This window comes from Protopterus annectens, chromosome 3.part1 (assembly GCF_019279795.1).
Source record: "Protopterus annectens isolate FY-2018-M chromosome 3.part1, PAN1.0, whole genome shotgun sequence".
NCBI lineage: Eukaryota > Metazoa > Chordata > Ceratodontiformes > Protopteridae > Protopterus > Protopterus annectens.
In genome coordinates, this window is record NC_056732.1 from 1,552,296,254 (window position 1) to 1,552,310,539 (window position 14,286).

Genomic DNA, 14,286 nt, shown 5'->3' on the forward strand with positions numbered 1-14,286 from the left:
TTCAAGGATCAATGGTCAGTTGACGCTGTTCCATTGCTAAGCAGATAAGTCCCTTCAGGGGAAAAAGCTTCCAATTTACTTTTTATGACAGAAAACTTTTCTTTTTCACTGAATCTTATTTAACTAATGTAGGAAACACATTTATAATGACTGTCTTGTCATTTTTGTTCACTTTGAAATAAGAGTATTACGTTTTTACTTTTTTGGCAAAAAGTTGTTGAAATTTGCTATATTTTTTGTAGCAAAACTTGTGTTATTTAACTTTTGTGGGCTGGGGTAATTGTTTAAAACATGTTCTACTGTGTTTTAACAGTGGAGAAAGTTACTTTATATAACTTATCTATTTTACTGACTATTGCTGCTAGCCTTCATCGGGAATCAGGCACTTTTTTGGCTTATGTGTGGAGCAACCAACCAGGTCATCTTTTCCTCCTTATTTTAGCCACAAAAAGAAGAAACTTGTTAAACAGCCTTTGTCACAAACAACAGACAGCTAATCTGCCTTATCTTCAGGGGGGTGACTCTGCTATGGCCAAAACTGGTTTCTTGGACCATTCATCTTTTTCCATGTGTCCTGCTAGTGTAGTCCCTACAGCCACCATGGACTGGAGGCTATTAGACACATCCTCTGCAGCTGTTGGAGTGCCCTAGGTACACAAGGGAGAGACACTCTTGTTTCTCCTGTGAGAAGTGGCATAGAATGCATCTCTGTCTGGTCAGAAAGCTGTGCCCATCCTTATGGAAGTTTCTACTGACAAAAGTGTGTCTGCTTCTTCAGAAACTCCTGTCACTAAGAAACGAAAACTTAAACATATGTCTTCTCCTGTCTTGGTTTCTCTGGATAGGAGTCATTTATTGGGCTTAGCTCAGCATTTAGTGCAAGCTCTTGAATCTTTGTGTATGGCTGATTCTAGTAAAATAAAAAAAATGTTTTTCTTCATTTTCTGAAGAGATTAAAGACTTTGAACCTCAAAATAATTGTAAAGTGCCAATGTTTGTCTCATCTCCACAGATTTCTAATTCAGATTCTATGGAGAGTGTAGCTTCACCAGTCTCTTTGAAAGATTGTCTTTCTCTGGATGATTTCCAAAATAAATCAGTTCTTTCAGTGGAAAAATAGTGGTTTAATAGTCCCTCAGAAAGTATTTCTAGAACCTGCTTTTATCCCTCCTGTTCTTTCTGGAAGACATTTTGACACCGCTTGCAGCCGACTGCCCCCAGAAAAGCAGATAGACTATATAAAGTACCTCAGTCTTTGACTTTTATACACTCATCCTCTATCAGACCCTAAGCTATTTCTCTAGTGAATCTAGTTGCTACTAAACATTTGGTTAAAACTAATCCCTCTCCTTCTGACAAAGATGGGAAGGCTTTTGATAAATTTGGGGGAAAAGTGTATTATACTGCAACATTTGTTTTTAGAATTCTCAGCTGTCAGGTTCATATGTTGAAATTTGTGTCTGACTCTTGTGAGAATATGAAGAATATTTTCGATCTATTTCCTCTTGTGAGAAAAGTCTGCTTTGAGTAACTTGTGTGTGTGTGTGTGTGTGTGTGTGTGTGTGTGTGTGTGTGTGTGTGTGTGTGTGTGTGTGTGTGTGTGTGTTTCAAGTGACTACCCACTGTTTGAAAGAAATGTGCATATAATTCTTCTGATACCACCTCCAGAGCTGCTGCTGCTGGAATTCTTACGATGATGTTTGCCAGGTTGCATTCTCAAAAACTCCCAGAGGATCAAGAATTAAATTTTCAATTCTACCTTGGATAAATAACTAGTTTTTAGATCTTCTACTGCAGAGGCCATTAAAAAGTGTGATGAGAGATGAAAGCTGATTCAAGTGATCTAACAGATTTTTTAGCTCTTTTACCCTAAGTTAGCAAAAGGATTCAGCTCATACTCTACAACTTTCTTAAAAAACAAAATAAACATCCCAGCAAACTGATGGTAAGCAGACATTTAAAAAGCAGTGGCAGAGAGGTTCCAAAATGAAAGCAGGAAACTCTGATAATAAAAGGCAGTCTACTAAGTCTGACTTACTATATGAAGGACTTTCCTTCCCCACCCAGCCTGGCAGTCCCTTAATCCTTTCCTGAAAGCCTGAGCCTCCATTTCTGTTTTTGAAAACAGATTGTTTCAGTCAGATGGGTTCTGAAGGTAATCCATCAAGGTTACAGATGGCAGTAGGAGTTTTTGTCTCACCTTCTCAGGGGATTCCTCCTCAACCGCCAGACCAAACTCTTCTTTTCCCTCCTGTCATCTAGTGTAAGATCACTTAGGAGGTGATAGAAGCTGTCCTTACTCAGCAGCTAGGAGAAGGTTTATATTTGAGGATTTTTCTGATGCCAAAGAAAAAAGATTCTTGAAGACCGTTTCTGGACCCTTAACTTCTGAACCTATTTGTGATAGTGCCCAAATTCAAAATGTTGTCACTTCACAACTTGCTACTCTTTATTCGCCATTTGAGTTTTCAAGTGTCCCTAGATTTAAAAAATGCATAGCATCACACTCCTATAGATCCAGATTTTAGACTTTTCTGTGTATGGAACACATCAGTTTTCAGCATTAGCCTTTGGGCTGTCTGCTGCTAAAGGGGGAATTCACAACATGTCTAGCTAAAGTGATAGCCTACTGCAGACTGCTAGGTATTCACATGTCTCCTTATTTAGATGACTTGCTTATCTTTTCAGGTTCTTTTTCAAAGTCTCAGAAATCTCTCTCTTGGGTAAGGGTTTTCCTACTCAGACTGGGATTCAAAGAGAATACAACAGAAGTCTTTTTAACTCCTCATTGGTTTGTTTTCCTGGAGCATTTGCTGGACACATTAATTTAAACAGCCTTTCTTCCACAGGGGAAAAAAGATCCATATTTAGATCTGTTCCTGGGTTTTCCAGTTGTACTTTCTTTTCAGCAAGAAAATTATCAGGATTCCGGGCAATATGGTGTCTATGATTTTTATGATACCTCTTGCAAGACTCTATGTGACAAAAATTCAGCAGTACCTGAAATCGCTATAGTCCCAGCAACAACACCCCTTGACATTTCTGATTCCAGTTTTGGAATTTGTGAAAAGGAGATTATGTGGTGAAAATTTTAAATTAATCAGAATTCAGGTCTCCTATTCTCCCTATATCTGTGGCAGTTGTATTTGCTTCATTGGATTATTTTCTAGGTGGTTTTGCTCCTATTCTCCCTTCCTGCTCCAGCACAGTCAGTCACAGCAGATGCCGCAGACTTTGCTTGGGGATCAGTGTGTATGGGGATAAAAATTTGCGGTCTTTGGAACAAAAAAGACAGAACAAATCACATAAACATAAAAAAATTTAAGCATAAACATAAAAGAGATGTTAGAGCTTATAAATGCTCTCAACTTTCTCGGTCATCTGTGTTCCTTGGGACTTCTACATGTGTTTACAGACAAGACCACAATGATGTGGCATGTATACAAGCAAGAGGGGACCAGATCTTACCATCTGTACAGACTAGCCATAGTAACCTGGAATATAGCTTCTCATTAAAATCTCAATCTACAGGCATCTTATATATTGTCAGATCAAAATTGTGTAGTAAATAAGCTGAGCAAGACCAGGATTGACCCTTACAAGTAAAAACTGAATCTAAGGTTCTTTCAAGATTTGATCCAGCTGTGGGGAATACCTCAAATAGATCTTTTTGCTTCCACTCACAAAAATCAGTTGGTGAAATGCTGCTCCAGGTCTCCATGCAAGAAGGTCTGGAAGACCAATGCTTTTTTTATTCCCCTGGACAGAAGTGTTCCTGTATACTACATTCTTTCCACTAATATTCAGGGTCATTCTGAAGATTCAGAAGGCCTCCCTTTCAGCAGTGATACTTATAAAGAACATAGCACAGCCGTGTAAGTAACCTTACAAAAATCATAGATGTTTGAATGATCACAGCTGAAGTAAGCACTTATTCCCTTTGATCCCCCTTATTTTTGTATGCATTTTATGCCAGGGTGTGAACATTTATTTTTATTTTTCCTAATATTGCCTTTATCAGGGATTTGGCCTCCTTCTCTTTGATGACATGAAAGCTTTGAAGGGCTTGGTACTTAAACCTGACTTTTAGTCAGCATGGTTCCAACTGACTAACTGTTTGGATGCATGGAAGGCGCTCTGAAACTTTGAAAACTGGCCATCTGTGTTATATCCTTAACATGATATAACTCCTATAGCTTAGGCTACTGCAGCAGGGATCATTCAAACATCTACTGTTATGGTAAGTTTACTTACACAACTGTACTATCTGCAGTTTCTTCTGGTGTATTATTCCCACCCAATTTATTCTGCTGTCTCTCTTCTAAAGCTGCTGTGCCTTACATCAAATCCTCTCCAAGATGAGCAATCAGCACTCTGCATGGATTTAGATTATCCTTCTTTTTACGCAGCATAGGTTCATAGGTTCATAGGTAGGTACTAGGCTATTGGCACAAGGGCCTACGTAAGCCTAGCCAGCAAGTTTCCATGGCTTACGCCACCTAAGAAAGTTATTTCCTGTCCCACTGTCGAGCAGAGACACAGAAGTGATCCCCGGGGTGTATTTCCTATTTCCCATCCACTCATCAAGATTTTTCTTGAAGAGTGCTAATGAAGAACTTTGCTTGACATAGATGGGTAGCTTGTTCCAGAGTATAGGAAGTCTCTGGGACAGGAATCTATTCCTCCAGTGTGTCCTGTTTATTGTAGTGACAAGGTTTAGGTCCCTAGAGCATGTAGCTTGGAAGGATTGGGATTTCTTTAGGTGTAGCATGTCCAACAGCTCTAGGTTTGACATAGCTTTATATGTTAGGCAGAGATCACCTCAGAATAGGCGATATGCTACGGAGTAAAGCCAGAGTTTTTTGAGGTGGTCTGTGTAGGGCATTTGTTTGAGGCCAGTAATCCTCTTTGTGAGGTACTTCTGTGACCTTTCCAGCTGCTGCAGATGTCTTGTGAGGTACATTCCAAAAGGGGCATTATACTCTATAATGGGTCTAATGAGTGATGAGTAGAGGGGAACAATTACCTCTTTTTTCCTGGATGAGAACCCTTTTATGATGAGGTGTGCCACCTAGAAGGACTTCCTGACTACTGTGGCAATGTGACTGTCAAAGGAGAGACTACTGTCCACCTGGGTCCCAAGGTCTCTTATCATGCATACGGCATTACTTATTTATTAAGCAAACTTGCTCTAGCTAATAGAAAAAAAATGATCTCTGAAAAATTATATGGTGCTGCTTACTGTAATGGATTTGAAGTCTTCTTAAGACACTCAGTCTTGCTGGCTGGATTCTGCTGAAATCAAAGTCTGGTTATATTTGCATTCACAGTCTGTTGCATACAGAAACTTACAGAATATACACTGATGAGAGAATATACTTTGCAGCACCTGTCTTTAAGAGCAGTAACCAATAACTTGTTATAATAAACCAAACGGACTAAAGTTGCAGCTTAAAGTACTGTTCTACTTTACTTCTCATATAGTACAGATGATGTGAGAGATATAACATTTACCTCGAGACAAATGTGTCTCTACCAGTACCCCCACCATAACTGGATTAATACAGATCTTTATATACAATGTTAGTCATGCACATACATGTACATTTCCTCTTGGTATTCTATTTTGGAGAATTGCTCATCCTGTAGAAACAATACTAATTGTTGCAGATGCTGACGCAAACTGCTGACTTAATGATATTATTATTCAGCTTTTCTGACAGTGTGAACATCCTGTTTTTTGTCTTTAGTATTCTGTTTGTATCTTTGTATAAGAACAACTGTTCTTGTGCCAAATGCAGAAAAACATGTTTTTAAGGAAACACATTGTAACAGTATCATAAACATGTCCTGTTGTTTAAGGAAACATATTGTGTCCATTTTTTATGTGCAGAAAAACATGTCAGTGTTCTTTAAAAGCAGATTTTGCATTTTTGCTCTTGCATACATCCTGTTTTTAAGTCTGTAAGGGAAAAATGCCCATTTAGCAGATTCCTTATTTTCCAAGTCACAGTCATTTAGTATGGATGCTGATCACATATTACTAAACTCTTTCTGCATTTAAGCAAGCTTTATTTTGTGCCTTATTTATGTTACATATTTGTAACAAAATTACTTTCAACCTTTTATTCACTGTTAAATGCACTCTAACAATTCCCTCTTTTTATTTTAATATACTCAAAACACTTTATACTGATATGTATTTTTGATCACATTATATAGAAAACACATTAAGAAACAAAACCTTTAGCCTTCTTTTCATACAACAAATCAAAATGCAATTTTACATAGTCAATACAATGATATAAAAGTATTACTACCAAAACTGAATGTATTTAACAATTTATCTGAAGTAGGAAGACTTCATTTGTCTGCAACCTGTGGGATTCGGATCCGACATCGGATCTGAGCTGGAAATTCATAAGCTTTAGGATCCGAGCTCCTAGCTGCTCCCTTTACCCATAATTCCCTGCTAAGCCCTGACTGACCTCAGATTTCATTTGCCGCGTTCAATAGCTGACAGGAATTTTGAGCTCCATGGCAAAAGGAAATTGGTGACATCTTTTTTGCTTATATTTTTTCTTATATAGTTAAAGTGTGTTTGTTTAGGCTTTCCTCCCTTCCTTAGTTAACCTTCTCGGGTGTTCGTTTAGTGTGTGTTTGTTGTGTGTGTGTTTTTTTTAGGGCCTGTTAGGGCGTAGCTATGTCTGAAGCCCCAAGGCTATATTTTCTAAATGTACCGAGTGTGGCCATAAGCTTTCCCCGGCTGATGGCCACACTCGGTGCGTTAGATGCCTGGGGGTTGAACACCTGTCATCTGGTTGTACCATTTGTGCAGGCTTCAACCCCCGGGCTTTAAGGGAGTGGAGGTCGAAGTTGGTTCTGGCAGGACTTCTCCCTCCGGAATCAGCTTCGGCCTCGGCCCCTGCTATCCTCCCTACTCAGCCAGTGGCTACTTTGGTCTCCCTTCCTCCGGCAGGGACTCAATCTCCCGCTAAGAAACCGGAGGATAGGGAGACCAGGAGGGAAAAGGAGAGGCACAGAGCGGGGCACCATAAGCGGCGGGCCGAGGCCTCTGTCTCGGCCCCGCCACCTAAACGTGCTTCCCCTCTGGCTTCTAAATCTCCTCCTCCTCGGCTCCAATCCCCTCGGTTCTCTCCTGGACCCGAGGAGGTGGAGACTAGACCTTCGTCGAGGTCATCGAGGAGACACTCTAGATCCGCCTCGGTGGCCTCGTCGAGGTCAACTTTTTCTATGTCGGACGCTGATATGGACCGGATGATGAGGCGATTCATCCAGGCCCAGATGCAGATGGGAGTGCTCCTGGCCCCCCCCCATCCAGGAGGGGCCTTGACCCCTTTTTTCGCCCCCATAGCTCCTTCTCTGACCCGACTCCCGGGTTCAGAGCTTTCGAAGCCGGGCAGCGTTGGACCCGGGGGTGGGTCGGATCCGACTGGTCGGCGCACCTCGGATCCAATCCCACCCTTGAGTGCTTCGGGTACTTCGGACCCGACCTCTCAGAGCCGTGGGCCTAGCGTCGGATCCGAGGGAGCCGGTGTCTCTTCGACTCCGTCTAGGTCGGAGTGCACCGGTCTCTTGGATACAACGGTCTCGGCTCCGGTTCTGATCCCTTCGTCGGATCCGAGTGGGGGTCGGCTCTCGGGTCTTAGAGAAGTCGGCTCCCCCTTGGCCTTTGACGTTGCGGAGAGGGTTCTGTCGAGGACATCCAGACCCCCGGTCCCTGTCTCGGCTCCATCCCGCACTCCCTCACAGCTGGGCCAGGCACCCATCAGCCGGTCTCAGGGACAGCCTGCCTCAGTGTCCCAAGTGGTTCTTTTGGAACAACTGGTTGCTGGCGAGGACTCCTCGGACAGTCCCCCCAAGGAAGTGCCTCGTAAGCATAAGTGTAAGAGGAGGCACATGGACTCCCCCGAGTCTATTACTGAAGACACGGACTTGGATGAAGGGGAGGGCTCCCCAAGATCATCCCAGAAGATGTCTCCTTTGGAGACATTATGGAAATGTTAAGGATGGGGGGGGGTGGTCTGCCCCCAAGGCCTCCTCAGACGAGTCTGTGTTCTTGGAGGCATTTGAGGTGGGCCCGTCTACCTCTTGGGTGTCCCCTCCTGCCGACCCTCTGGTGGACCTTATTGCCACCAGAGCGTGGAAGGACCCGGACACCGTAGAGCCAGTTCCCAAACGTCTGGACCGGATTCTTAGTCCCCCATCGGACCGTACACATTGGAGTAAGGGACCCCCAGTAGATGCCATGCTGATGGCTGCAGCCACAAAGAGGGAATTGGCTCAGGAGAGTCCCTCTATGCATCCCCCGAGCAAGGAATCCCGCTCGATGGATCGCATTGGGAAGCGAGTCTTTAGTTCAGCAACCTTCTCCCTGAGGGCGCTGAACTATATGGCACACATGATCAGGATGCAGCGAGACCTGATTAAGGAATACGCTGCATCTCCCCCGGAGTCCATATCGGCGGAGGACAAGCAAGTGTACTCCACCCATATGGCCACTCTCAGAGCGGTGTCTAATACTTCTATGCGGCTCTTATCTCACGCAACAGAGGGAGCCACTAGAGCTAGCGGATCGGGCCATGTTATGAGACACCAGGCCTGGCTCTGGCACTGTGACTTCGCGGAGCCCTTCAAAGCGACCTTCGCGACTGCCCCCTTCGATGGTTCTGTCCTTTTTGGCAAAAGGGTTCACGAAACACTTGTCCAGAGCGAAAAGGACGGGAAGACGCTGTCTGCCATCGAACTCCGCTTCTCAGCTCCCCAGAGGTCCTTCTTGAAGAACCAAAAGGGACAGAAGAAGATGTGGTTCCAGAAATCGCAGCAATCCCAACCTTCTCCGGACAACCAGTCCTTCCGTGGCAGAGGAGGACAGGGAGGTCACCATCCTAGAGGCAGAGGGGGTCCTAGGAACTTTGGGTCCAGAGAACCTTTCTCTGACAGACCCACGCTGCACCCCTGAGGGGTTACCCGGCTGCTCCTCTCTGGAGGCAGTCGGGGGGCGTTTTTCGAGGCACCTGACATCATGGGAGTCAATCACGTCAGACCGTTGGGTGCTTCGGGTGATATCCAGAGGCTATTCAATCCCCCTTCACAGGATTCCCAGATCCAAAAACCTCCCCGATGTACCACCCGATCAACGGGAGGTAGCAGCTGTGGAAATCGCACAGCTGCTGACAAAAAGAGCCATCCAACACGTCCCCCGAGATCAGACCGGATCAGGGTTTTACTCCAGGTTCTTCTTGGTGCCAAAAAAGACGGGGGACTTAAGACCGATCCTAGACCTGTCACAACTGAACCTGTCTGTAACCAAACAAAAATTCCGGATGGTCACCTTACAATCTATCCTCCCCCTTTTGCGGGAGAATGATTGGATGTGCTCTACAGACCTCAAGGACGCGTACTACCACATTCTAATGGACAGACGGTCCAGGAGGTTCCTTTGCTTCCTGCTGGGAGCCAGTCACTATCAGTTCAGGGTCCTTCCCTTTGGTCTCACCTCTGCCCCCAGGGTGTTTACCAAGGTACTTGCAGTGATAGCGGCCCACCTGAGACTCCAGAGAATGCAGGTGTTTCCATACCTGGACGACTGGCTCCTTACAGCGTCATCAAGGCATCCACTGTGCTCAGCCAGGGACTATTTCCTTCATATAGCCCCTCGGCTGGGCATCACCATAAACCGAGAAAAATCTTCCCTGGCCCCCACATAGCTTATAGATTTTATAGGAGGAAGATTGGACACAAGAAACATGCGGGCATTCCTCACTCTAGATCGACTGTCCAACCTGAGGTGTCATATCACGGCCATCTTAGAACCTTCTCCGACTGCAGCTATGGTCCTGAGGGCCCTAGGTTCAATGGCGGCAGCCATCCCACTCCTCCTCCACGCTCGACTACACATGAGGATCCTTCAATGGACCCTCCAGGTCTAGTGGTCCCTGCTTTACCTTCCTCTCAACAGCCCGATAGCCATCAGCAGAGCATGCAAGAGCTCCCTGTTCTGGTGGCTCCAGTCGACGGACCTCCGGACAGGGAGACCCTTCTGTACTGCATTCCCCCTAGCCACAGTGACCACGGACGCTTCTCGCCTCGGGGGGGGGCATTCAGCGGGCAGGATTGTCCAAGGCACGTGGAGCAGTTCAGAGACCTCCCTGCATATAAATGTTCTGGAAATGAGGGCAGTGCTATTAGCATTGCAAGCACTACACAGCCTTCTTCATGTAGGAACTATTGCTATCCAGACAGATAACATGTCGGTAGACTGGTACATCAACAAACAGGGGGGAACCAGGTCCTAGCCCCTTTGTCGAGTGGCCATGAGAGTATGGGAATGGGCAATCTCCACCAACCGCTTTCTTGTGGCAACGCACATTCCGGGAAGGTCCAACATTCTAGCGGACAAGCTCAGTCACACCGTTCTTTCCCCTCACAAATGGTCTCTCAATTCTCTAGTAGCGAAGCAGATTTTTGCCACCTGGGGGCAACCCTGTTGCGATCTTTTTGCTTCTCCCTCAAATGCCAAATGCGACAGTTTCTTTGCTCTACTTCCCCCATTCGGGGAATCCCCGAGAGATGCCCTGGTGCATGCTTGGCCTCCCGGTCTCCTATACGCTTATCCTCCTCTTCCTCTAATGCAAAAACTATTACAGAAAGCCAGCAGTTTGGGGAGCAGAATGATTCTTATTGTCCCATTCTGGCCTCGTCAACCATGGTTTCCTTATGTATGGTCTCACCGAGTGAATCTGCCCTGGATTCTAGATCCAATTCCGGATCTCATTTTCCATCCTCAGGGGCTTCCAATCCGAACCTTCACACTCTGAAATTGACAGCTTGGCTGCTCCAGTTCCATCCCTAATCAGGACTCCCAGTATCTCTTCACCAGTGAAAGCCATCATAGTGGCTGCCCATAAACCTTCTACTAGGAAGGTTTATCGAAGCAAATGGAAGCGGTTCTCTATTTGGGCGGAACATAAAAATCTTGATCCCTTTTCCGCGCCGCTCTCTGCGGTACTAGACTTCTTGACAGACCTTTTCCAACAAGGAGCAAGCTCTTCGATTGTAAAGGTACAGATGGCAGCCATTTCTCATTACCATGTGGGTCATGACTCGACACCTCTCATGGCTGCAAAAATTTGTAAAACCTTTCTTAAGGGTGCTTTCCTCTTAAGACCTCCTGTTAAGGAAGCCGTACCACCTTGGGACTTATCTTTAGTGCTGCAGTCCCTAACCGCTCCTCCTTTTGAACCTGCAGCCTCTGTGGACTTGAAGTATCTTTCCTGGAAAACTGCTTTCTTAGTGGCCATTACATCAGCTAGAAGAGTTTCAGAACTCCAAGCTCTGTGCGTCAAACCACCTTATCTCTCCTTTTTTCCTGATAGGGTCTCCCTCAGGACCAATCCTTCCTTTCTTCCAAAGATTGCTTCCGAATCCAATATTAACCAATCTATTAATTTGCCAGTTTTCTTTCCCAAATATAAAAACAAAGGAGAATATAAACTGCATTCCTTAGATGTTCATAGACAACTGCGTTTCTACATTCACAGAACAGCTGGTCATAGACAATCCGATCAACTGTTCGTCTCCTTTGCAAAATTCGCACTGGGTAAGGCAGTCTCTAAGGTCACCTTGTCAAAGTGGATTTCTAATTGTATCTTGCAGGCTTATGACACCTCAGGAAGGCCAGCTCCTCAGAGAATTACAGCACATTCTACAAGAGCAGTATCTACTTCTGCTGCCTTTAAATCTAGAGTACCATTAGATGATATTTGTGCAGCAGCCACTTGGACCTCATCTCATACTTTCATTTCACATTACAAAGTGGACGTTGTTTCCAGAGGGAGAGCATCCTTTGGCTCTGCGGTGCTCCGGAACATCCTTCCATGACGGCCGCCCATGATCCAGGTAGCTGGGGACTCTGTCCCACAGGTTGCAGACAAATGAAGTCTTCCTACTTCAGATTAAGAAGTTATGTACTCACCATAACGTTCCATCTGAGTAGGTGACTTCATTTGGATGCAACCATCCCCCCCTCCATCCCCCTGACCTTTCAAGGCTCTATTAGTCCTGGTTTACCCAGGATTCTGTTATACTGGTATTCACAGGGCAAACTCAATCTGAGGTCAGTCAGGGCTTAGCAGGGGATTATGGGTAAAGGGAGGAGCTAGGAGCTCAGATCCTAAAGCTTATGAATTGCCGGCTCGGATCCGATGTCGGATCCGAATCCCACAGGTTGCATCCAAATGAAGTCACCTACTCAGATGGAACGTTATGGTGAGTACATAACTTCTTATTCTTTTGCAGACCATTCTGTGAAAATATTTCATCTATTATGAGCTGTGTCTGTTTTAATGTTATTTTTTTAACTTGATCAATTTATTCTTTTGCAATCACAGAATTTAATTCATGACTTAGTACTCTTGTTAACTCTTTGCACCTGTTGAATTAACTCTTTACTTTTAATGATTATTTTATATCAAAAGATTAGAGCTAGATTAATATCTATAAGAGACAAGAACTATGTGCTACTGCAAGCATTTATACACTGCTGAAAATATACAGTTTCAATGTCATTTTAACCATAACATTGTGGTCATCTCTCTGAACTGCCCATTAACATCCTGTTTGACAGTGAAATGAACATAAAGTACTGAACTGGGCTTAAATAATAAATATTTGAATGTAATTATTTCAGTATATTTAATACTTGAGGATTTAAAAAAACATGATTTATACTGAAGAATGCTATGTACAAATTAGTCCATTAGCTGTATGAGTACAATATTTTAGTATAATTTTCCTCTAACTGGGGTAAAACCAGTGATATTACAACTTGACAAATTACTTTTGAACTTATTACAATGTATCCTGTACAGTATGTATTTACACAGACTGTTTACTATTTATGCATTTCAATCTAGTAGGTACCCTGGGCGTGCTTTTTTTTAAACATGTTTTTTACACATATTCATTACTAGACATTAATTTAATTTGTACCGAATTCTTCTGCATTTGTACATACAAAGACTATAAAGTACATTTAGTCTAATCTTACAAATTTAATAACATTAATATTAAGTAAAATCTTGGAAAATGTTTATGTCTCTTTAGAAATATCTAGTGGAATTGGCACCAAATGCATATGTCCTGTTATTTTAAACTACATACTCAGTAATTAGAAACATTCATGCTTTTTTATACCAACATTGTTTTGCCAAAACATATTAAAATAGTGTCCATTTTTGCTATTAGAAACATTTATGCATTTTGCATATCTTTACTCTCTCTTGTATAGCTGTAATAAAGCAATATCTTTACTCTCTCTTGTATGGCTGTAATAAAGCAATATCTTTACTCTCATTTGTATAGCTGTAATAAAACAAATTTAAGCCATCTCTTGTTTTTTAAACCATCTCTTGTATAGCTTTACAGTTTAACAGGTTGTAAATACAATTTAATACTAAACAGTACAATAATAACCATTATGAACAACTTGTAAAATATCTTATTCTGTCAGGTTTAATCCAGTTTACCAGTATTTCTAATAGACTAATGCCCGTTTCCTGTAGCTCTATTTTAGACCCTTGTTGTTTATTTTTCTGTAGCTTTATTTCAGACCCTTGTGCAGTACTGCTTATACAGTCAGTGTAAAACTGAGAAAGTACCCCTCCCCCTGTAGTATTGCACTATTGCTTATTTGCTTTATGCTGTGAGAATAGAATGTATACCATCCCAACACTTTGGTTATACATTTATTTTATTAGGTTATTAAACTATAGACCTTTGTCTGATTTGATCATTTTTATAAAGCTTTTGCTGTTTATTACCACTAGTAGGTATTTATACCTTTTTGCATAATTTATTTGAACTGTATGTATACTATAGCCCATCTGCTGGCTGTACTTGATGCAACTGAGTTTTTTTTCTTTAAACATTTACTTGCAAACAGATTATCACTGACATATATGCACAATTGTGACATTTTATTACAATTACCAAATAGTGTTGCATGTAAACATTTTAACAATTATGTTTTAATAACAATGATGCTTTAGGAAAACTCAAGCTACTTGTCTGGAAATCAGTCTTGTTGTTTATCTTATCATTCCAACATTTCCTGTAGCTATTCATCTAGTCTAGGAAGGTCTGAGCTCACATTTTATACTCTATAAACTATAAATAATTATTTTAGCATTTTTCCTTTAATCTGATTGTGATTTGCATAACTATGCATTTATACTACATAAATAGACATTATTTTCCAATTAG

General features: G+C 42.7%; 1 protein-coding gene across 2 annotated transcripts in view; it reads right to left on the reverse strand.

Moving 5' to 3' along the window:
* The window catches only part of LOC122798561, a 1,002,482-nt gene that overhangs the window by 798,272 nt on the left and 189,924 nt on the right, over positions 1-14,286 (reverse strand). The gene's annotated exons all lie outside the window — the stretch shown is intronic.